The 26,373-nt window shown below is 39.4% G+C and overlaps 1 pseudogene; it reads left to right on the top strand.

Moving 5' to 3' along the window:
- LOC149163560 (uncharacterized) overlaps nucleotides 1-26,008 on the top strand; it is a 41,061-nt pseudogene extending 15,053 nt beyond the window's left edge.
- Nucleotides 26,009-26,373: the final 365 nt, after the last annotated feature.

Here is a 26,373-nt window from a genome sequence, read left to right as displayed (position 1 = left end):
TCCATATCACGATGAACTTTCTTACTAGCATCAAGAAGGAGTGACGAGACTGTTGGAGGGGAAATCTCTTCCACAACATGTGGCAAAGGATGCTCATTATCTTGATCAACTTCCATAAAATCAGGAGACACCTCCCAAATATCAAAAGTTATATGGGGTCCATAGGTGTTGGTAGAGATCATATGCATAGGAGATTTAGAAGAGGATGAAGGAATGTCGAACAGTGGTAATTGAAGAAATACTCCAATAAGAGATGAGATTTAAACAAGCCTGCACCAACACTCTCATAATGACCATGGCTACCTCCAACAAGTGGCATTGATGTCCCAGTAGTGATAAGTTGGGTCCATGACATGCAATAATCAAGTTGATCGATGGTGACAATTTTTCCATCATGAGGAAAGAACAGGACATGGAATACAGATGAGACAATCACATTCATGACATAAAACCAACTACGACCAAGGAGTAGGTTGTAATCTAAAGTGGCGTCAACTACTCCAACATCGACATAGAAAGTTTCCCCCCTAACTCGATGGTGAACTTGGGAAGAATCTTCTTAGGTACAAATTTATGTCCTTGAAAGGCTTGAATAGTAGTATTGGACATGGCAAGTGCTGGAGAGCTAAGATCCTTCCAGCATGATGTTAACATGACACAGGTGGAAGAGCCTTCATCCACTAAAGTGTGATGAATATTCTTATGGAAAATACACACAATAATCTGAAAAGTGATTTGGTGGGAAATTCGAAAGGAATACTTGTAAACATTGAACGTGATGAGTTTCGAGTCAGAAGGATCTACTCCACCAATCGTAGACAACAAGGCCTTGCACTGTTGGGGACAACTCTGCAAAACCTCTAGGGAAGACATGGCACAAGGGCCCTACAAAAGATCTTCAACAATACTGTAGTGTTGAGCATCCTGGGCAAAAGGATTTTTAAGTTGTCTTACGGATGACACCCTTGGAGGGGTGATAGACAGGTTCCATAGGCTTATCTAATGTGATAGGTACAATGGAAGTAGGTGGAGCTGGTGAGTCCTTAGGAAAAGAGCTTGACTTAGGAACATAATGCACTTTAGCTTGAGTTGTTACATTAATATCCTATTCGCACATAAAGACGGATGAACTATTGGTGGGGTTGAAAAATGTCCCCTCCTTGCCCCTTTGCGGAGGTGGGAGGAGTTGTGCAACCATTTGTTGTTGAGGTTGTACATGAAATGGATGAGTTAAAATAATAGATTGTTAGGTAGATAGTCGTGGTGAAAGGAGCTTATGAACTTCATCCATTCAAGGGAATTAATGAGTAAGATGTTCACCTTGGCAAATTTTACAATGGAATTTAATCTTTCGACGACACTCACTGGTTCCCCCTCCCTAATTCTGAGGATTTGCTTGAGATTCCTAAGCAGTTTGAGTTTTCTGTTTTTTCCTCTTATTAATTTATTTAGCACCAGTTTGTTATTTGTTCTTAGGTGTTGTGGAAGTCAACATAAGAATGTTGGTGAATTTCTCAGAAGACAATGCTTTGGAAGAGCCATATGCATTTTTTGGGGCTTGCAATGTAACAATTAATTGCCCAAGTTGAGCAACAAGTTGGATCATGGAATCAAAAACAAACCCAATCACACCATTGGTGTGTGGGCTAGGAAACATTTTCAGTGGGTCAATGGAAGGCTTAGGAGCATTAGGAACAACATCATATAGTGTGCCTAATTGTGAATAAATCATATCCAGTTATTGGGAAGACAAGATAGCTTTCTCCTTAGTAACTAATCAGAACATAGACACATCTGTGGAAATCTGAAGTCTTTGAGATTGAATGAACTATTTGTGTAAAATATCATCACGAAGCTCAGTCCTAACCAACCTCTTGTGATGATTCCACTCATGAATATGATCAGAGATCAGGGTGGCATCATCTTGTTTAAAGTTTGACAAGAGGTCAGAATTGATATCATACCTTGTGGGCATCTGGAAGTGTGTCAAGAATGTCTAAGCTAGAGATTCAAAATCACTGTAGGATGTAGTATCCAATTCAATGTACCATTTTGCAGCATCCCCAATTAATGTATGTTGGAACAATCGAAGCTTAATCAAATCATCCATTAAAGAATTAGATGAACACCATAGGTGATACATGGTGATATGAGTGGACGAATTCACTCCAGGATTTCCTTCAAATTTGGGTATGTCAGAAGGCAATTTTGTAGGCATAGGTGGCCACTAGGGGTCATGGTGAATGGGGTCGTTGGTCAACTTAGCCAAATCTGGTAAATCAAGATAAGACATAAATGGATTATTAATTTGACTAAATGGATCATATGTGGGAGAAGTCCCTGACAAACCTCGCAGTCCCCCCATATAAGGATTATGATGCATGGTTTGTTGGTTAAAGTATGTGTTCACCTTGGCATATGACTATTGTGGTCCAGGATGACTAATGAAAGGATTCTTCCCCCTAGGAAATGTAGCCCCAGAGAGAAAAGGATCCCCAAGAGCATGACTTATCATAGGGTTATACCCATGAGGATAAGACAAACCGACCTGTGCAGTAGCATCGACATATGGAAAATATCTTGTATTAGTGACAACACTATCAACAAGGTTGCCCCTAGGTAAACTATCCCCTCTAAGAAAAGTACTGGTAGGTGGTGTCCCTCCAAACAACGAATTATACTAGGATTGTGACATGATAGAAGCAACACTACCCCTAGGTTGACTAGGAGGAATTGATGACCCCCTCACATATTTCCAATAGTAAACATTCCTAACTTAGGAACATGAATCGTCAATTTAGCGAAGCTAGTTGAAAAGATTCCTAACCCTACCGGATGACTAGGATTAATGACCATGGTCGGTGTAGATAACGGAGTAGGAATGGAAATAGATGAGAAATTTATGGGAGTTATAGATGAAAATAGTGTGATGCCCCAAGAAGAAGTGAGAGGTGTGGACAAAGGAGTAGGTATGGCCCCACGAAGAGGCAGCAATGATGACATGGCAATTGACACTATCAATGTAGAAGGCAAATATGTCTCAGACTCCACCATAGGATAGACAATGGACAAAGGAATGTGAGTATAGGTAGGTGTAGAACCGTCAGGGTTCAGTTGCAACAACTCAGGTCCTAAAGGATCGATCAAAGGTGGATTGGCAGGACCAACATAATCATATGCCAAAGTCTCAATAAAAATAAGATCACTACTAGGAGGATTGAGTATATATTCCTCAATTATTGGTTGATTAGGGTCTTGATCATCGATGGGCACTCTCCGTGTAGGAGTAGAAAATACTCCTCATTGAGGAGGAAAATCATGAATACAATGAGACTAACAGAGAATAAATTCAGCGAGGGTGAATAATTGTAAATTAACAAAATTTATATGAGTACAAACACCCTAAGGCCAAGACTAGTGACTCAAACCAAACAACACACACTAGAAACATCCTAGGAGGTAGTCACATACAAACAAAATATAGAGAAGATGGCAATGGGACAATTATATTGGTGACCTGATTCCAAACCCTTTTAGCTGCGAACTCAGTCCAAGTTCCCTTATTAGTCGTGGGGCACTCCCTGAGAGGACTGAGAGAGTATGACTAATATCCATCCCAGGTGTAGAGAAGATGAGCATAACCCCGCACTTGTGTATGAGACCTAAAAATATTGGCCACTAAGGTTACCACCAATAATAATACATCTCAGGGGGACATCCGTAAGCCAAATTCACATGGAAGGGCATGAAACTTAGCCTAGAGAGATAATACTAAAACCCCCTTGAGAGTTTCCTCCCAAGTGACCCCCAAGTGCTACAACAAAATGTTAGTAACACTTTTTGTAATACGTGCAATTTTTGCAATTCACTCGACCTGAAACTAAGCGAAATGGGGTATGTCACCTCGCCCAGCCCAAGTGTGGCCTCATGATTGACCCTTGTGTTAGAAAGGCTTCCTAGAATGAACTATTGCAAGTGGATTTATCTCACTACCACAAGATGCTAAGTTGTTTTCATAGTCTTAGAGCAATTAAATCACACACCTATCTCCAAGACCCTAGCCTAAGCTAGTGTTTGTGTACTACCTGTTAGTGTCAGTCTTTCTAGCCTTCCTCCAGTGATAAAATGTGCTCTTACAAAGTGATTTTGAAGTGTCAAGGTCAAATTTTGTCATTTCAGTGAGTCTTCAAGCAAAATTTGGTCACTAGGCATTAGGTTTAGGGTTTGCTTTTACTCCTTCTAAAGTTGTCCAAATGGCGGTCCATGTCATCATTCAACTGAGTCTATCATCATTCATAGGGTTGTCATTATCATGTCAGTGTCCAATGAGTCATTTTACATCTTATTCATGCTTCAGTTGTGCCTAGGCAAGTTCATTTCCCTCTCCTAGGGTTTTGAAGGCAATTTCTGTTGGGCGGCCAAATCATCGGCAAAACTCATATCTTGATGTTCATACACCTTCCCCTATCCTTAAAGTACCTTATCAAACACTTTCCAACACTCAGATCCGCCAAATTCCTTATTTTTGCACAAACCCTAGTTTCTAGCTACAACTTGACAATTTTCTAGGTTGGGCCTGTGTTTTTCCCTTTTGGACCCCTTCCCCTCACTCAATCTCTGAGATTCCACTTTCCCCTACTTCCTAACATCCCTCCCTACTCCCAAAAATTTCCCCAAGAATTTAGAAGCCCTCCATCCCCTTCATTTCGCTCCATTTCGACAAAATTCCTTGTTCCACACATCGGGATAAGTTTCACTCAAACAATGTTTCAGAGCAATCAGAGATGAATTTTGCAAAACTGAGAGAGGTTTTTTCTCACAACATTCCAAGGAAGAAAAACCTCCGTCACGTTTTACACAGGTGTCATGGTTTGAGAGAAATGTCAAGAATATCGTTGCCTCAGAAGAATCAAAGACACCTCTGAAGTGACCTTGGGAAAATCAAGTTTTCTCCTAGCTTTGTTGGCCAAATGATTTTCTTAATGAATAAAATGATAACTAGACACAAAGAGCTTTCCAATGAGCTATAATGAGCTCAATTTGGGGTTGAGAAAGGCATTCAAAAGTTGACTGCAACAGCACTCTTCCTTCAGGCAGCCTCATTTGGCACTTTTTGACCAGTCTTGGGAGATTTGCTTTTTGATAGGTCAAATCAACTCCAAATTGAAAAATTCCAGTTGGGTTGGAAAGTAGACTCAAAGAAATTTCCAACGAGATATCCGTCACCTGATTCTAACACTGGGAAGGCCTCCAAAAGCCTCCTGAAATGTGCGCGACCCGTCAGAGGTGCGCGACCCGTCAGGCACCCTCTGCCAGTGCAAAAATTACACTGGCGCGACCCGTCAGAGGTGCGCGACCCGTTGGGGATTTCTTCACAGAACTTTGCCAGTGAGCTACCAAGGAACCACAAGTTGTTAAATTTGTTTAAAGTAGGCTCTCTACACATCATTTTGGTGGTTGGTGATGAATGTAAGCCCTCATGCTTGTATTTTAAACTTAAATCATGCAAGTGAAAAGACATTATATGGCTGCAATGTTAATGAGCAAACTGTGCTAGGGTTTGTGTTGTTTCAAGCTATTTTTTCCTTTGGTTTGTTTCCCTCCTTTCCCTTTCACTCGCACCTATGTGTTCATCTCTTTTCCTATATTATGTTACAAATGAAATGCAAATCTTTCCCCATCCCTAATCACTAAAAATGAAAACCCTACCCCTCTCCCAAAGCATCAAAAAACAAATTCAAATCCTAATTTCCCTCCACCATATGCATGTGTAAATAACAAAAAGTGTTGGTAAATATGTCAACATGTTTTGTGCATGGTTTCCCTATTTCCCCTATTAATACATGTATGCACATTCCCATGTTCACTTTCATACATGTTTTTTCCCATATGTAATGATCTTTGCAAATGATTTCCCAATTATAAATATGTATTCCTATATGCATAATGATTTGCAACATTTCCCTTAAAAAATTCCCTGTTGTATTTATATATTCCCATTCCTTGTTAAAAGATCCCTCCCCTAACATTTCCCTCATGTCGTTTCCCCCTTGAAACAGCATAGAGTTCAACACTTTTTGCAGGCAAAGACAGCAGTTCAGCTTGTCCACTTTGCTCCTAAACCATGTCAGAAACCAAAACTTATGAGCAAAGTGATGACCATTCATCATATACAGAGGTTGAGGTACAAAGGAGGCCTCGTAAAGGGGGTAAGGGAGGACCATCTCAGCAGCCTGATATTCCGGTCACTCGACATGTTAGTTCTTCACCTCAGCTCACTTATCAGAGAGGCCAGAGGGCCTTATTTGCAGCAGCCAGGCGAGTACTATCTCCACAGCAGATGGAAGGGGTCTCGCCTTCATCTTCAGCTCAGCGAGTGTTATCTCCACATCAGGTGGAAGGGGCCTCGTTTTCTTCACCAGCACAGGTACTACAGAGGGGCAAAGAGCCCATGATTCATGAGGGTCCGGTGATTGATCTTGAGGCCAGTTCTCCTAGCCAAGAGGCGAAGGAGATCATTCAACATCTTAGGGCTGAAAATGATGTTTTGCAGAGGAGACTTGATGGTGCCCAATGGACTATCACTTACCTGGAGCAGCGGAACAAACAACTGGAGGAGGAGAAAGCACTTGATGAGCTATGGAGGATTCGTAGTGACCGAGTCTTGAACCGAAGAAGACCCGGTGATCCATTGCCTGCAGACCGAGAGTCTATGCTCATTCAGGTGAATGCACACTTAGAGAGGCTGTTGGCTAAGGCCAACCAAGAGAAAAAGCTGCTGAGAAACATGAAGAATCACTATTGGGCAAGGATGCATGTATGCAAGGCCAAAATGAAAATGTTCCAAAGGAGGTTGTCCGAGGCTCTTAGGCGGAGGAAGAAGACCAATCCACTCCGTATCTTGGCTGAGGATTCACTCAAGGATCATGGCACTCATTAGCCTAGCCACAGCTCAAATCCCAAAAATGTTTGAGAATTTTGGGTAATTTTGGCATTTTTTGGTAATTTACAGGTTTTGGCTCCTCAACGGGTCTCACCCCGGTGAGACCCTTTGTCATGGCAGCTCCTTTTTGCAAAAACTCAGCATTTCTAGATTTTTCATGCAAAGTTACATATGCCTATGGATGGACTTGAGTTTTTATGGAGTTTTGGGCCTCCAGAAGGTCAAAATACATGCAAAATTTGACTTTCTGCCCCTTTTTTGAGTTGCAGAAAGCAGTCTTGGGAGAATTGAGTTTTGACTGGGAAAATGAACTCCAAATTCAAAAATTCCAGTTGGGTTGGAAAGTGGACTCGCAGACCTTTCCAACGAGCTATCCTACACCCAATTCTGACACCTGGAAGTGCCCCAAACAGAGCTCCAAAGTGCGCGACCCGTTGAGAAAAGGGGCGCAACCCGTTGAGCAGATTTTGCCAGATTTGACCAGTTCAGCCCAGAAAATGCAGATTTGACTCTTTTCGACTTTCTGAGGTTAATGATGGTCCTCTTGGATGTAATTGTGACACTTTTTAGATACTTTTAATCTTGTTTAACACTTCTAGAAGATTCATTTATGTAAAGGGTAAGAATTGAATGTATGAACTGGTTTCCAAGTTTATAGAGGCAAGTTGTTTTGACTGCCTATTTTCTAGTGTCTAGTTTAGAAGTTGTTAAAACAGCTCCTAGGATAGTGAGCTCGACCCATGGAGGCAGGGAAAGAGGTTAGATCATCTATATTATGTACTTTCTTGCTCATTTTCATGGTTGGACTCTTGAGGGAGAAGCTATCATTGTATATTTTCACTGTATCTCTGCAATTTTTGGCTAAGGAAGACCAGGGTTTTGCAGTCATCTTTGGGATTCTTGTGGACTCATGTGTTGATGGTGTGTTTTCTCAATGTTCTTGTAAGATTTTTTATGTGATTCATTTCCTTTCTTTACTGCTGCACATTAAACAAATGAAGTGTTAAAGTATGAATTCATGCTAGCCATGCTCTGCTTTTAAATTTGTTTAATTTCTATGTTTTCTACTGTTTAAGGAGAATTCAAAGTATTATTTGCTCTCCTTAGCTCCTCACCGGTCTTTTCCATCCACTCACCTCAGTCATAGGCATCAATACGGTCTCCTACCTCGCCCCAAAGAACCCCCTGCAGAAACTGTGTCAAATCCCCGCACCCAAAATTGCAATTCCTCAATTTGCCACCAAAACCCAAAAAACCCCAAATCAACCTTTTTAATCAGTTTACTAGCCTAATATCAGTGTTACCTTGTTGGTCATCTCATCCCATTGAAGATCTGCCGAGATTGACCGGAGAGAGCCTTCTCCTGCCCCGTAGGGCTAGCTACGAGGCTAAATGGTTTGATGTAGCCTTGAGGTTTACCTTTCTCAGCCTGAGGTGAAATTTCAAGCGCTAACACTACCCATAAAAAGAAAAGGACAAGCCTAGTTGATTTTATTATCACATTAATTTTAAGTGGTTGTTGTTTATACAGTTGGGATGCAGCATGAAACTTAGATGGTGTGAATGAATCTTGTTAGTAATCCTGATGCAACTATATGCCAATTTATTCTTTATATTTCAATGAATGCTAGCTACAAGAGGGTAAGAGATTTGCACAACACATAATGCCTATAAAGATTCATTTATCAGTAAATGAAAAATTCCCAAATTTATAAAACGGTTTGACCTAACAAATAAACTGAAAGAAAGAAAAAAAATCTGAAAAGAGGCCAAAGAAATCCCCAAGCTAGAACGAAAAGCACTTCAAAAGCATCAAATCTAGGAAAAAAAGCCAAATAAACAAAAACACTCAAGAAATCCACAAGAAATCTAGAAGTGAAAGACAAAGGCAATGTCAACAAGCTAGGGTTGTATCACAATGACTCAACAAAGGACAATGTTCTACAAAGGTCAAAACCATACCTTAGAGGCAGGAAGGCCTAAACAAGATCAAATGAGAGTGATAAAAAGAAATGGAAACACACTCACATGAACTTGACAAATGCACAACCAATCACAACACCACCAATTGTGATACAAACAAGTAAACAAGAGAAATCACTCAAACAAAAGTGATAAAATACAAAAAAAGGAAAAATTTTAATTAAAAAAAAAGTAGATCTTATCTGTTACTTGATCAACTAAATATATATGCAAATTTGGATCCAAAAGATTATGACAATAACCCTAACCAAAGCACACCAAACCTCTAAGGAAAACCTTAAAGTAGTAACAAAGGAAGGATCCAACATAAACCAACAAGAGTACACCCAGATCTGATATATTTCACAGTTGAAAGAAATAATAGAAAATAGATCCAAATAATAACAACAAGTTCTGAAGAAAAACACGTGAAAATCCAATAAAAAAACTTAAAGAAAAACCCCAAAATTGGAAAACAAATGACAGAAAGTAGGTTGATTTTTCAAGCAGCCATATCCTCCTCGTACAAACTCCATTTCCGATGTTTTTTTTTGGGGGGGGGCGTGTTGAGGGGGGGGGGGGTACAATTTCAAGAGGATTACATATCAATTATCAATTTTACTAAGTTTTGTACATAAAAGAATAGAAACAAATAGAAAAAACAGTCACGGATGAAGTTTGTTTTCAACGAAGTTTTTTTTTGGTAGATTTTTTAGAGGAATCCAAATATATATGATTAGTTTATCAAATTATATAAACAAAAGAATATAAATTGATAATACAATCGTGGCCCATTATTCTCTCATAAAAAAAACATAAACAAAGTCTCATGATTTAAGATCGGCTCAGATCTAAACCAATGGAGATAAAAATGAATCCAAAAAACCATAGATAACTCAATGGGAGAAAAAAAAAACAGATCTAAAGTAAAATAGAAGTGATCTAAAGACAAGCAAGGTAAATTCTCATTGAAAGTGCTAATTCTATTGCATGAAATTTTCATGCAAGGAGTTATTGCTCTGTGATCTTGTGCCTTGAATAAGATCACTAGACAACAAGATAACAATGGACCAATAAATAGACAATCAAAACCCAACCCAATTCTCAAACATGCAACAAGATAATGTTTCTATATGCTATAAAGGAAAGAGAGTTCACCTGGCCTCTTGGCAAGTTGTTTAAGGGTTTTGAATTCGTAGCAGAATCCTTGCACTCCAATCAAGCAATTTGCTTCATCTGCACTCAATATCAACACCTACACACAACCAAAAACAATTAAGGATGACAAGTGGTTGTTGGGATGGGGTCCCCTAGGTCAGTTTTGGGGTTAAATTAACCCAAGTTTTGATGTATTTTTTGTAAGTAATGTAAATTATCCTTGATTTTGGATGTGGAGTGCGTAGATGATTAGGAGTAAAAGGGGTTTTAGCTCCTTGTTTATGTAAAGTTTGATTCGATTTTGAGACCCACCCATGGTCCGCGAACCATGGGATTGTATGTAAAAGACTATAAATAGGCGTGTCTTAGAGAGTCTAAGGCAGATCATGTTAGTAATGGGTCAATAGAAGAGAAGTGATAGCATAGAGAAGTGGGTCATATAGGAGAAGAAAGGCTCTGCCACTGAGTGCGAAGAGGCCTAGGTAGAGTTCGCAGTTGAGTGCGCGGACCCCTGTAGCTGAGTGGGCAAGTTAGTTTTGAGTATGTAACGCTGAATTGAAGATAAATAAAGAAAGTCACCGAAGAAATCCTGTGTATATCTGTTTATCTTTGTTTACTTATGTTTACGATTTATGTTGTGGATGAATAATGTGTTTATGAATTATTGATGTAATGATGCGTGACTCTCTTGAATAAGTCTTAATAAATGTATGCAATACATGTTAAGTACTTCCGCGAAGACTGTGATGAATTCTATTATGTTTACTAAATAACTTAAGTAGATTTGCATGAACACTAATTTAGGAATGTTCTCTAATGTGTGTAAGTGGATAAATCAATTGTTAAGGGTCTGAAAAGGTTGATCATAGACCTTCACGAAGGTCTGAAGGCTATTTCAGTACAGTTCCAGTACCGAGCCCTAAGGGATTATCAATCTACACAAAGGGAGATATGAGGCGCTAAAATACATCACACTCATCTCTGGATGCAGAAACTTGGTTCTTGCATTCCCCCATACTGCTTCGGGTGAGACTGCAGCCTGCGCTACGCGAGTTGTTGCTGAAAGGGCCAGTATTGTAGGGATTTGTTGGTTGGCGTAACTAACTCTAAACCTAGGTCAAGGGCCCCTAAGCCAACAAATGGTTCCATTTCCAGGACTGGGATCTTCTTAAAAGAGATGTTTTATGTCGCATCACTGCAATTCAACCAAGAAAGAAATTGAAAGGTGGTTGGATTGAAAGATTCACGAGTTCGCAGCACAAGAAAACAAGAATCCATGCCTGTCAAAGGAGCAATGGTTGGATAGATATTTCTATACGAAGATACAAAAAAAAATTCTTCTGCACCTTCCTGATTGGATTATACGAGTGGTTAGCTAAGTTGGCAGATGGTCAAGGAAGGTATAAGCTTGATAGTCCAATAGTGTGGACTCCAGAACTAGTATGACAATTAGAAGCCTCTGAATACAATATTGCATGGGCTGTCGATCACTGGATCGATTGAATTATAGGAGGACTTGTTGTAGAATTTGCAGTTTATACCTCAGTTAGCTACAACAAAGCGGAGCGGCGATTTTTCAAGGGACCGCGGGGTAAGTATTTAATATCTTTGAATACCTAGATTAAAATTTTGTTATGTGAAAAATGGGTTATTACATTGCCTTGGTGTTCGGAGCTATGTGAAGAGGAAAACTCTTTAGAGATTGAGAGAGATCAGGTTGAGAATATAGCCTGTTGATCAGACCTCCTATGAGTGACAATGAGGGAGTGTTGCAGGCCTCACCACAGTGTTGTCCAGCTAATAACACAGTGTTTTCTGCTAACCCATCATCCATCCACTCCACATACACCTTTGCCCACACCTCTAGCATTACATGTCGAACACAGTGAAGCTGTTGATTTTCAAGGGCATAGGGAGTGAAGATACAAAGCAGTTTTGGTTTGTTGCAGATGTTGTGTGGATAGCACAGCATATTACTAATGACAATATAAATAAGGCACAATTTGTTACCGTTCTGTAGGATCGCATGCTGACTTGGTATATTAAGTTTTGTTCTGACCAACCTCTTGCATTGCTAGCAGATACTAAGGTGGATTTGAACAAGGAGTTTAGAAAGCCTAAGTCTAACTCACATTCAGTAGTTGTATTTAAGGAAATCATGATGAGGGTTGATGAGACTATGGTGTAGGTAAATTCTCGATGCGAAAAAAGCCAATTCCTCTAGCCTGAGAGAGCGGGTCTAGCCACAAACAAACAATCTAGTGAAAACTTCCTTAGGCTAGAATCAAATAAGAGGGCCTACCTCTTAGAACGCTACTCCGCTTGGTGATGATCATGCTTCCTTACTCCAACTACTTTTCATTTCCTTCCTTTGAATACCTAAAACAAGAAAACAAACAACAACAACAAATGTGATAGCATACAAATTGCATTCAACCGACTTAAAAGGTTAAGGAATCTTAAGCCATCAAATGTAAGATAACACTTAATGTAGGAAATCAATCAATAGTTGTATTCATATAAGTTTAGAAATAGATTACAACCAAAGCTTTGACGTTGCAGGTTTCCTCTGACGTATCTGGGTTCCCACACATCTGCTAGCATCTCATGGATAGCCCCGACAATGGAAGTTTTAAGGCTTCTTTCCTTTAGTTTCAAACCAAACCAAAACACGCTATTCTCCCTCCACAAACATAAACTAGAAAGCTACAAGCTATAGATATTGTTGATTATTCAAGCTCCAAAATAACTAGTTCAGCTTGGAAAAGGAGGAGTTTATATAGCTTTGATGGAGGGGAGATGGTTCCTCTTATGATGGGAGAGGGATTATCTCTTTGGTTTGTTCCATCTTAATAGGGAAAGGAGCCCAAACTGACTTCCTTAGCTCCATCCAGCCCAACCATTTACCAGACTCCTGTTACGAAGCTTCTAGACCTGGAAGCTTCAACTCCATATTTAAAAAAATTGCCAAAATAGGATTGGTGCGATTGAGAAAAGGATCATTTGCATCATACGGTGCTAAGCTGACTTTTAAACTCTACAAATTGGCACGAGGAGGAAATGGGTCATTATCATTGGTGTTGTAAACTAGGGTAAAAGAATGGGATGTTCTTCATGATGGGAAAACATGTAGGGTTCACTGTAGAGGTCCTCTAGGATCGAGGAACGGGGAGTACAGGGACAGTGAAAAAATGCCATGTAATAGAGACAGCTTGGGAATTAGATCAAAGGTTGAAATGTGTGATTCAAGAAGCTAACATGAAACTCACAGATGGACAACATCAAGAGTGGTTTATAGCTTCACTCCTGCCCCATCTGAGGATTTATTTGTCACAACAGAAGATAGGAACTTAGGAATAAGGCCTGGAAATCACAGTGAGGTTGCATGCAATGCACATTCAGGATGTGGCCTTGGGGGTACAATAGATTCACTCCCAGTTATAGAACCTTTGCTTGGAATTGTAAAGCTTGAAGAAAGACAAGGAAACTAAACCAGAGGTACGCGTGGAAGTGTGGTGTCTGAAGTGCAAGGGCCAGGGGCATGATAAATACCATTGTCCCGTACTTGTGAATTATATTATAGGAGGGGGAACAATTCCCCTGAGGCTAGAAGCTCTACCAGGACCGAGCGTAGGGGTTGCACTATGATGCGCTATTTTCCAAGTTGTTGGACAACATGTGACGAATAATTTCCTTTTGCTTCAAAAGTTCGTCCAGACACCATAGTGGTTGTTCTGTAACTTATGCAAATTTGTGGCCCACGATGAGTGCCACTGTCGCAGCTATGAGCTCATGATGGAAGGAACACCTACATACCGGTTGCAAGAAAAAACTCGGACTCCAGAGAAGGGTGCCAAAGGAGTGCATGGAGGATATCAAGGACAAGGATGAGGCCGAGGAGGAGGAGGACCTGGTAGAGGCAAAAGACAGGTTATCTGTTACAACTGCGGAACACCAGGGTACTACGCGCGGGAGTGTCAGAATCAAACACGCCCATCATGTCAATACTGCAGTCAATTTGACCATACTATAGAAGAATGCCCGGTGCTGATAGCTAAGATGTAGGAGAAGGAGGCGTAGCCTCAACAACCTATGCAAAACTTACAAATGATGAGAGATGAGCCCCGCGAGGAGGATTAGAGCGTGAATATAGTGCTTAGAAGTGGAATAACAACTAGCAATGATAAGGGAAAATAGCCTTAAGAGGACAGATGGGTCCACAAGGCCCCAAAGAAGGAAGTGGGTTTTGATATGAATCGCGCAAAGGAAAAATGTATGGAGGCCAAGAAGAGCTTCGCTAAGGCCCCCACCTTAGGAAGCCAAAACAAAGTGAAAGAAACTGATGCACCTACAGAGGTTGATCCCTCTATCCTTACCACGTTCTTGGAGACCTGCATGAAACTACTACACAATAGAAAAGTTGTGAAAGGCCTACAAGAGTTAATAAACAAATGTGCCAGCAAAAAGAACACCCTTGATGGACACCACGTAGTTAGAAAAATTGGCAAACATAAGGCAAGAACAAGGCACGAAATGAGGCTCACCGCGCAGATAGGAGATTATGAGATGGACCAAGTCATCTTGGATTTGGGGTCTGATGCGAACATTTTTCCAAAACAAACATGGGAAAGAATGGGGAGACCTACACTGCAGTGGTCTCCAATCTAGCTCAGAATGGAAAACCAACAGAAAATCATCCCTATGGAACGATTATATGGGGTAATAGTTGACATAGAAAGTGCGAATGCGATGGTTGACTTTGAGGTGATAGAAATCGTTGATGATAGTAATCCATACCCCCCACTCCTGGGAATTGACTGGGCCATTAACATGAATGGAGTCATCAACTTGAAAAAGAGGAGAATGTCCTTTAAAAGGAAATTGCTTCGGGTTGTAGTGCCATTGGACCCTGTAAAAGGGGCATGATACACTGAACTAGTCCATGATTATGAAGAAAGTGAAGATGAACTAGATCATATCTACAAAATAACAGTGCGAGATCAAGATTGGATCAATTCAATGAAAAATAGGAGGATCACATGGGATCGGTAGAGTTCCTGCACCTCTGATTCAGATGAAGAGTTGGAACATTGGAAGAATCAGCTACATGAACTATCCACACTATGGTGCAGTCTTTGTGTTGTGTCTCGTCAGAGGTAAGAAACTTACTTGACTATGATGGTTTAACTCATGTGGATAAGTTTTTGGATGCATTTGAGTGTGAAGTTCCAGAGGATCACCACTTCCAAGCATTAGATTTGGCACTGCACACTATGCTTGCACGATGGTGGGGTACACACAAGGATAGCTTTGATGGATGGTGGGATTATAGAAGAATGATGAGGTTATGGTTCAGGCATCATAACGCTAGATTCACTGAGAAATATACCGAGAAGGATGATCCGTGCAATCACCTAGAGAAATGGACTAAAGCGTGAGGGACAGAACCACAACCGAAATGGGTACAAACCTTTTGTTATACTTTGGATACCATTCCCATGAACTGGTATATGGAAACAGAGCTTGTCCATAGCACCACAGAGTGGGGCATATTGAGGGAAGGGTTCTCAGTGACCTTCAGTTTTGAAGATGGCTTTATGAGAATCGATGAAGCACTACAGGAGATTAAGGCAGTGATCTTCATAATGTTGCAAGAACCCATGGAATGGATCCAACTATATTAGAGCACCCAGTTGTACCATGCATTGGATTGTTATAATGTGACAGCTGAAAAGGAGGATGAAGATCTGACAAATATTAACATTTCATATGTAGAAGGGCATCGCGAAGTCAAGGGTCCACAAACAAACAACCCGGACATCACCAAGTTGTTGAAGACAAAGCAAGTAAACATTGAGACTGAAGCAGAGCCGAAGTTTGCAAAGATTGGAGATTATTGGGATGACGCTATTGTGGATAAAGTTTCCAAGTTACTCCACGAATATCAGGATCTATTCTCTACCAAGTTTTTGGATTTGAAGGGCATAATAGGAGATTTAGGTGTTATGAAAATCACTCTGAAGTGGATGCAAATCCTGTTAAATAGAGGTTGTATCATTTTAATCCTAGTACAAGGGAAAGGTTCACATAGCGCTAGATAAGATGTTGGAAGTAGGCATCATAGAACCAATTGAAGAATCTGATTGTGTGAGCCCGATGGTGGTTCAAGAGAAGAGGCAGAAGGGCGAGATAAGGATTTGCGTATATTTGTGGAAGCTTAATGATGTGTGTGTCCATTATCCCTTCCTGACACTGTTTATCGACGAAGTATTAGACAATGTTGGAGGGCAGGAGGCCTACTCATTCACTGACGTGTTATCGAGGTACCATCAAATTAAGATTGCATCTAAGGATAGGAGAAAAATGACCTTCACGAAAAAATGGGGTTGTTTTAATGCCATTTGGACTCAAGAATGTGCCTGCTATATTTTCTCGCATAATCATCACAGCATTCAAGGAGTTCATTCATATGTTCTTGGAAGTATACTTTGATGACTGAACAGTGTTCGGATTAGTAAAACACCATGTAGCAAGTCTGCGCTTGATGTTACATCCATGTCACAGATACTAGAACGCGCTGAACCTGAAGAAATGCATCTTCTGTGTTCCATTTGGAATCTTGTTGGGTCACGTAGTGTGTAAGCAAGGGCTGATGGTGGACCCTACCAAGATTGTAGTGATAGTGAATCTAGAGGCCCCGAGAAATGTTAAGCAGTTGTGCACGATGCTGGGACATATGGGATATTACAGAAAATTTATCAAAGAATACGCTCAAATTACTGTGCCTATGGAGACACTATTGAAATAGGACGCAACGTTCTGTTGGGACGAATAATGTTAGAACAACTTGGATGTATTGAAAGAAAAGATGGTCACCACGCCAATCTTGGTATTCCCTGATTGGAAGAAGGAATTTCATGTACATGTGGATGCCTCTTGTGTTGCGCTGGGTGCAATATTAACGCAAGATAGTGAAGGAGAAATGAACCACCCTATAGCCTTCACGAGTAGGAAACTATCGAAGGTCGAGAAGAATTACTCAAATACTAAACGCGAAGGATTGGCCATGGTGTACACACTGCAGAAATTCAGGAACTATATGTTAGGAGGGCATTTCAAGATGTACACTGATCATTTTGCCTTGAAATACTTGGTCAATAAGCCTGTGTTAGGGGGGAAGCTTTGCAGATGGTTGCTATTATTCTAGGAGTATTACTTTGAGGTAATTGTGAAGCCAGGGAGGTTAAATGCAGGACCTGACCATCTATTGCAGATTGAAACAGGAGAGGAGCTCAATAATATTGAGGAAGGGTTGTTAGATGCGCAGATCTTTGCGGTGCGCATAGCACATAACCATTTTGCAGATATCATTCATTTCTTGACTATGGGGATGGCACCTGAAAGGTATACAAGTCAACAGAAGAAGGAACTCGTAGTGCGCGTTGCAGACTTTTCAGTTATTGCGGGACATCTGTATAAGATGGGTGCAGATGAAATATTACGAAGATATGTGCCTGATTTTGAGAGAGATAGCATTCTCGCTGAATATCATGGAAGGGCTGCGGGAGATCTTTATGCAGGAAAGGCGACTGCTAGAATATTTTGCGCACAGGTCTATGGTGGCCAACGCTACACAAGGATTCCAAAGCATATTGTAAGGCATGCTATGCAAGTCAGAGAATAGGAAGACCATCTGTTATAGCTCCAAATCTCACCTTTGATATTTGTGATGCTGCATTTATGGCCTAGATCAACCCTTCCCAGACTTGGTCCAAATACTTAAAAAACAATGTTTTATTCCCTGTACGTGACATTGCTCTTAGCTAAATGCGTGTGTACATGGGTCAGTGTATACCCAATCCGCGTATATGTCTTAAAACACTTAAAAAAATTAAATCTCCTTAATTTTGGGTGGAGATCATGGGTTTTACCTATTGATTACCTATTAGTGCCCGTGGCCCCAACTATTCCCAATGAATTCCCATCTAAAAAACTACTTTGGGAGAAGTATAAAAAGGCTTCAATGGGAAGGCCTTGGAGAGGAGAGAAGAGAGAGAGTTACTCTGCTGAGATTATCCCTGATCAAGTCTGAAGATCCCTATGCTTCCAGCACTTCCCCCACTATAAGAAACCCTTATTTTCTTGAGTTTTGATGTCATTTAACTAGTTGAGATATCTTTGTGTGAGTCATGGAAGGAGCCTTTTAAATACTTGGGATTGGACAAACCCGAAGGACGGTTCCGCTTGGAGCCAGCAAGAGGAAGATTCAGGTGATATCATTCCTTGCTTTGTTTTAGTTATTTGCAACAAAGAAACATTTGTCTTGTTCCCGAAATCAATCTTCTTTATGCATATGATGTTATTTTTATGGTTTACATACGAATAATTGTTTCAATGTACAATTAACCATATTTCAATATGTTGTGAAGTTGATTTCTGTATGATACTTTGTCAAAATTTTGCTATGCTTCTTTGAATTGGTTGTTTTGCATGTTCAAGGATCGAGAGGAACTCAAAGAGGGTTTGGACCCTAGCTGGATCTACTCGAACGAAGGACCCCCAGGTACACATCTCTTTGCATAGTTTACTTATTTAAGTATCATGTCTATGTGGAATGCTAGCCTTTTACTATAACTAAAACAAAGCAAGGAATGATATCACCTAAATCTTCCTCTTGCTAGCTCCAAGCGGAACCATCCTCCGAGTCTGTCCAATCCCAAGTCTTCAAAAGGCTCCTTCCATGATTCACACAAGGATATATCAACTAGTGAAATGACATCAAAACTCAAGGAAACAAGGGTTTCTTATAGTGGGGGAAGTGTTGGAAGCACAGGGATCTTCAGACTTGATTAGGGATAATCTCAGCAGAGTAATTCTCTCTCTTCTCTCCTCTCCAAGGCCTTCCCATTGAAGCCTTTTTATACTTCTCCCAAAGTAGTTTTTTAGTTGGGAATTCATTGCGAACAGTTGGGGCCACGGGCACTAATAGGTAATCAACAGGTAAAACCCGTAATCTCTGCCCGAAATTAAGGAGATTTATTTTTTTAAGTGTTTTAAGACATATATGCGGGTTGGGTATGCACTGACCCATGTACACACGCGTTTAGCTCAAGGAAATTTCGCGTACATGGAATAAAACATTGTTTTTAAGTATTTGGACCAAGTTTGGAAGGAGGGGTTTCCCTAGGCCATTAATGCAGCATCACAAATATCAAAGGAGAGATTTGGAGCTATAACACCATCGTGAAGAGATGAATTTCCATTGAAACCTCAAGTATCACTGTAACCACTTGAGAAATGGGTGATTTATTTCGTTGGGCCAATTTAGGCCCCAGGGAAGAAAATGGGTGCACGCTATATCATCACAGCGACATACTATCTAACCAAATGGGCGGAAACACAACAGGTTAAGGATTGTATAGGGGATACAACAACAATTTTTTTGTTTGAGTATGTCTTAACCCGATTTAGCTACCCAAAATTGTTGATGAGCGACATAGGTATGTACTTTCTGAAAGAAATGATCAGCGCGTTGACAGGAGAATTCTAGGTCTATCATTAGAAGAGTACACCATATCACCCACAGGAAAATGGAACTATTGAAGCCTTCAACAAGATTTTGGAGAATGCACTAACAAGGATCTACAACACGTAGCAAAATGACTGGGATGTGCTCGTACCTACAATGCTATGGGCTTATAGGATCACTTGCAAGAAGCTGTTAGAACAAACTTCATTCAGATTGGTCTATGTTGTAGAAGCTGTAATGTCAATGGAGTATATTATGCATAGTTTGTGCATAACAGCTCTCACAGGTGTGGTGGTTTGTGAGGCCTTGGAAGGAAGGTTTCTACAGCTGATGGATCTCGGAGAGTATCGATTCTTGGCGGGATTCCATCAGCAAGTAGAGAAGGAACGTAAAAAAGCATGGAACGATCGCCACATCAAACTTTGCATGTTGTGTTATACGATAGTAAATTCACTAAGTTTCCAGGGAAATTTCAAACGCATTGGCTAGGGCCATTTATTATCAAAGAAATTATAGATGGAGGCACATTTCAGCTCACAAAGCTGAATGGAGAACCTTTTCCAGGAAGAGTAAATGGGAGTCAATTGAAGTTGTATATACGGAATCCTACGTAATGAATATATGGCGGCAAGACATTCTTAGTGCCCCAAGAAGTTGCAAGGGAGCGCGGGACTCTAAACTACACTTCCAAGGTCGGAGGACTATGCAACAGGCAGGCTACGCAGAAAATGGTGAAGTTACAACATATAAAGCTGCACGTTGGGAGTTGTGTCATGGAGGGAGGTGTCACGCAGCGCAACAGAAAAGTAACCATTGGAGTCACTGTTCATGACTTGATAGCCAGAAGATGGTTAAGAGGAGCGGGCTGGTGGCATTTAAGGAAAAAATATTTGAATATTTGTCACTAAAACAACATTAATTGTCAAAATTTGGGGGGAATGATTGGATTTGAATTCAAAACTCCCTATAAATTCCGCATGCTAGCCCAACAAAGACAACTTTTCACCCTTAGAGAACACTCAGAGCACTGCCGAAGTTGTAATAATTCAAGTGGAACTAGGGAATCTTCACAACAAGATTGCAGTGCCAGCCGAATGACTCAAGAGTGAGTCACGATATTTGTGTTGGGGGTCTGTTGGGATGGGGTCCCCCGGGTCAGTTTTGGGATTAAAATAACCCAAGTTTTGATGTATTTTTTGTAAGTAATGTAAAGTCTTCGCGATTTTTGGATGCGAAGCACGTAGATGATTAGGATTCAAAGTGGTTTTAGCCCCTTGTTTAAGTAAAGTTTGAGTTGGTTTTGAGATCCACCCATGTTCGCGGACCATGGGATTGTATGTAAAAGGCTATAAATAGGTGTGTCTTAGAGAGTCTAAGGAAGATCATGTTAGTAATGGGTCAATAGAAGATAAGTGATAGCACAAAGAAGTGGGTCAAATAGGAGAAGAAAGGCTCTGCAACTGAGTGCATAGAGGCCTAGGTAGAGTCCATAGCTAAGTGCATTGACCCCTGTAGCTATGTGCGCAGGGTAGTTTTGAGTCTATAAAGATGAATTGAAGATAAATAAAGAAAGTTACCGAAGAAATCCTGTGTATATATGTTTATATTTGTTTACTTATATCTACGCTATATGCTTTGGATGAATAATGTGTTTATGAATTATTAATCTAACGATGCACGACTCTCTTGAATAAGTCTTAATAAATGTACACAATACATCTTAAGTACTTTCGCGAAGACTATGATGAATTCTGTTATTTTTACTAAATAACTCAAGTAGATCTATGCAAACACTAATTTAGGAATGTTCTCTAATGCGCGTAAGTGGATAAATCAACTTTTAAGTGTCTAAAAAGGCTGATTGTAGACCTTAGCGAAGGTCTGAAGGCTATTTTAGTAGATTTCATGTACCGAGCCCTAAGGGCTTATCGATCTGTGTGAAGGCATATCTGAGGTGCTGAAAGACATCACACTTGTCTCTGGATGCAAAAACTTGGTTCTTGCATCTCCCCATCCTGCTTCAGGTGAGATTGTAGCTTGTTCTACGCGGGTTGTTGCTGAAAGGGCTAGTATTGTAGGGATTTGTTGGTTGGTGCAACTAACTCTGAACCTGGGTCAGGACCCCCTAAGCCAACAATGATCTTCCTTGGAAGATCGTTAGCTAAAAACATCACAGAATCAATATATGTAATTACTGCAAACATGTAAATATAGGAAAGGATAATAGATTTCTATTAATCATTAATCAAATGATACAACTATACGTTCAAAAAATGATATCCTCTCCTCAAGCTTGTAGCATGGCCTCCTCTCCTAATATAGCAGAGCTCTCATGCTATATATTGGATACTAGATCTAACCCCCTTTCCTCTTGGTGAGATGATATAGGTTCATTCCAAGGAAACTTTTAGGGGCTAATATTTGTAGGTGGGTTAACATTCCATGTTTTTTCCAGAAAAGGATTCGCCAATTTCCATTTTTGTAAGAATGAATTCACCCAAATTTTATGGTATAAAATTATTTTACCATAAAATCACCAATAATATATATTTCCTAATATAAAATAATTTGAAATCTAAACATCTTTACAAAATTATCATTGGACATTTTAAAATTTGGATATTAAAGACTAGTAAGATTCGCCAAGGTTGCTAAATTTGAGCTAAAATTCCATCCTTAAAATTTTCCCTGATTCATTCTACCATTTGGGAGAATGTAACTAGACACCTAGGGGCTTGATAAGTTAGGAAGCTTCTATAATAATGGACCCCTAGCCAGCTAATACACAAGTGGGTCAAGTTTATCTCCTTGGAAATGGAAAACTCTAGAAACCCTTCTCACAATTATGAGTTTTTTCTCAATTATCTCAATTATGAAATAATTATTATCTAATAATTACAATATTTTAGAAAAATAACTATAAGAAATTACTAAATTGTGTAATTTCACCCTGTTATCAGGGGATAAATCTCACATAAGTAAAAGAAAGGTGAAAAGGGGATGCATTTTAGCCAAACATCTGAGGTAAGTTGATATTTTCTCACACTATCATGGAGTGGCAAATAGGGTTATAAAAATAAGTGTGAAGTCATCTATTAGAGTATTAATCATGCATAAATTAGAGTTTTCTTGGTACCAAAAAATATTAGTTGTTGTTGGAGTACCTCATTGGGGTGAAAGTTGAATGTAATGTGCAAGATGCATGAGTGAGACTTATTCTTCACTTCCCCTTCTCATTTCTACATAAATTTATAATTGACCACATACTGATTAGTAAAGTGAGCTAGATGACATGTCAATGGTGGTCGAAGAAATATTTTCTTTTGAATGCTCTCAAAATTGAACCAAACCTAAACCTAAATATGAAATCACAACAAATATTATATTAAATAATTTGGATATGCCTCCTACAAACACTGGTGTAGTTGAAATTTGTGCATTCATATTTAAATGGCCAAAAAACATAAATTAGTGTGTCAGTGAGATAGAGGGCTACGCCCTTTTCTTTGCATTGTGAGAGTGAAACGCGGGACTATGCATTTCAGTGGGGATATTTCCTTTGTGTATTTCCCATAAGTGATTATCTATCGGTATTTGTAGCTCACAAAAACATAAGATATCTTATAAATTCCCTATTAATAGTTGTTAGCTATTAATATGCCAATTAATATTACTAACAAACATTTGAATTTGCAGAGTCCCCTATAGCCATGGTCATCGTTGCTTCTTATTGTACTGAGGAGAAATTCCAAAGAATTTAGCAGCAAAGCAAGAAGACCCTTTCTGGTCTCAATTATTATGCATCTCACTAACATTAAGTAGTGATTTACTAGTGTTGAATTTGTTGAGCTTTTGGTTGGGCCTTAGAAACAAAGGGGTGAATCTCAGTGTTGTGCATATCTTTTCTTATGCAAAGGAAGTTTCCTCCGCATAGTGAATTGGAGATTCGTTGAGTGCCCCCCCCCCATCCTCTCCTTTATGTAAAGGACCTACAACTGCATTAGTTCTAGAATCATTGAGCAGTGTAGTAGCATAAAAGTGTCAGTGCAAGAGCATTCAACGATAGAATGGCCACTCACAAAATTAGCATTTTTTTCCAATTTTAAAATTATTGGTTGGGCACTAACAAATACCAAAAAGAAACCACCCTCCACTAGGGGTTTTATGTCCCATAAGATTTTGCCCATCCATTCAAAAATTAGAAATAATATTACAATTTTTTTAAAAAAAATTGAATTTATGGGAAAACAAGAATATTAAGCATTTTCTCCAAACTTTGGTTAAAATTGCAATAAAATCAGAAATATATTTAAATTCAATGCACTTTGATGTGAGGCAACTGCTATAGTCCCTTGTAAGGAAGAGACTAATAATAAATCCATTCAATTTATTTTGTTTTATTATATTTTTATTAATAAAATTACAATCAACTTTTTTATTAAAAAAACATAAAATACATATTACATAAAATAAATTTAAATAATCATGATTTATGTTTTAGGACATATAATTAATAAAAATATAAAAAATTAATAAATATTTAATTAGTGAAACCATATAAATTAAATGGCTGCTAAATGTCTATAGGCATCAATCCATACTAAGTACCAAAACACTTCATCATACATTTCAAGTTGCTAAAACTAGCAATCGTCCCTAAGGTGCAAAGGTACACCAAAGGAATAGAAGATTTGGGAAATTCATCTTGAAAAACTAAAATGAAATCGACTCTTCCACTATTGCAACCCCTATCCATCACTAGAAGAAGCTTGGATGAGTGGCCAAAGGCAGGGTCAGATGACATTGGAGAATGGTTGACTCCAGCAACCCCTCGGGAGAAGAAGGATGGCAGTAATTTGAGAAATGGGGCAGATATGAGGCTCGATTTGTGTTTTGTTCAATGAAATCCAAAACTCATAGAATTTCAGGTCAAGTGGGAAAAATTCACCTTCTTTGATATATGTAGAACTCACAGAATTCCATGTCAAGAGGGGGAAATTCACCTTCTTTGATAAGGATTGCTTAAGAGTGGCAGATCATATTTACTTGGGTAATGATGCAGTCGCTAGAAACTGAGAAATCCTTGAAGAGAATGACATCGCCCATGTTTTAAGTTGTGTTGGATTTGTATGCCCAGAATATTTCAAAAATGATTTGATATATAAGACATTATGGTTGCAAGATTCTCCATGTGAAGATATAACGAGTATATTGTATGATGTATTTGATTATTTTGAGGAGGTAAGTGAGCAAGGTGGGAGAGTGTTTGTCCATTGTTACCAGGGTGTATCCCACTCAACTTCATTGGTTATTGCTTATCTCATGTGGCGGAAAGGTCAGAGCTTCGAAGATGCTTTTCAGTATGTAAAAGCTGCACGGGGTATCACAAATCCAAATATGGGTTTCGCATGTCAGTTATTATAGTGTCAAAAGAGGGTGCATGCAGCACCATTGAGTCCAAACTTTGTGCTAAGATTATATAAAATGGATCCACATTCACCCTACGATCCATTACATTTAGTTCCAAATATTTTAAATAATCCTTCACGAGTTGCATTGGATTCCAGAGGTGCATTTATTGTTCATGTGCCTTCTGCAATTTATGTGTGGATTGGACAAAGTTTTGAGCACACGATAGCTTTAGCAACAAATGCTTCTGCATTCCAAGTTGTAAGATATGAGCGAGCTCAGGGGCCGATTATTACTGTCTTAGAAGGAGAGGAAAACCCTGAATTTTGGGATGCTCTCTTCAAGGCCCCTCGTCATTTAGAGAAACTTGGAATGGGTACACAAGAAGATGAGGATCTTTTAAAAGGTCATGCAAAATAATTTAGGCTTTCTGTTGGGAATAAGAGGGTAGAATCATATGATGTAGATTTTGAGTTGTTCCAAAGAGCAACTGTGGGAGGGGTTGTGCCCCCTGTTCCCTCTTCAGGAGTTGTATCTGAAACTCGTCTTCCAACAAGAGAAAATGGTTGGGGAATTCTGCGTCATAAATTTGTGGCAGGAAACATGAAAGGATTGGCTGCTACAGCTTCAAATACAGTTTCCTAGGCAGACATGCAAAATGACATTGAGTCTGCCAAGCAGGACATAAAACTCTCGTCTATGGATATTTCAACATCTTCATCTTCTCCTCAGTCTTCACCAAGTTCCATTTCCTCAGATTCTAAATTTAGTTCAAAATCTCCTTCACCCTCTCTCTTCCTTTTACTCCCTCTTCTAGTTCCTCTGTTTCTTGGTCCCCATCCTCTTCATCTCATTCACAATCTCCAGTGCCAGATTCAATGGAAACTTTTGAGAGATCTATGAATTCTTTGTATATGAGTGCAAAGACTTTTCCATCAAAAGTCTCTCCAGATTCCTTGTCACAAAGACGAGGGAGTGTTTCCCCTTCTTTCAACTTCCATTGTTAGGAAAAATTTATTTTCTTGGTTCCAAAGTTTTGTCAAAAGTGTTTCAAGTTCAACCTTGTGTGTATGAAAGGAAGATAGTTCCAAAAAAAGGAAGTCAAAATTTTAGAGCTCAATATGATCGACATCATATACCCTGCAATAGATCATGCCATGAGAGAGAAGTTCATGTTTTAGATTCCTGTAATTCAAAGTTCCCAATATTTATCCTGAATATAGATACTTCCTGGGAAGGAAATTCAATTATTCCTAGCGAAGTTATGATTGATGCTTGCATAGAAGAGAAAAAATCACCTTGCATATTAAGTTGGAGCATAAGAGTAGTTGTAAATGGAAATGACCAATGTAAGCATAGACATATGACTCTT

This window comes from Pinus tabuliformis, chromosome 5_1 (assembly GCF_031772625.1).
Source record: "Pinus tabuliformis cultivar Carrire ecotype Pingquan chromosome 5_1, CPIR1, whole genome shotgun sequence".
In the NCBI taxonomy this organism is placed as follows: domain Eukaryota; kingdom Viridiplantae; phylum Streptophyta; class Pinopsida; order Pinales; family Pinaceae; genus Pinus; species Pinus tabuliformis.
This window is presented reverse-complemented; position numbering and strand designations above follow the sequence as displayed.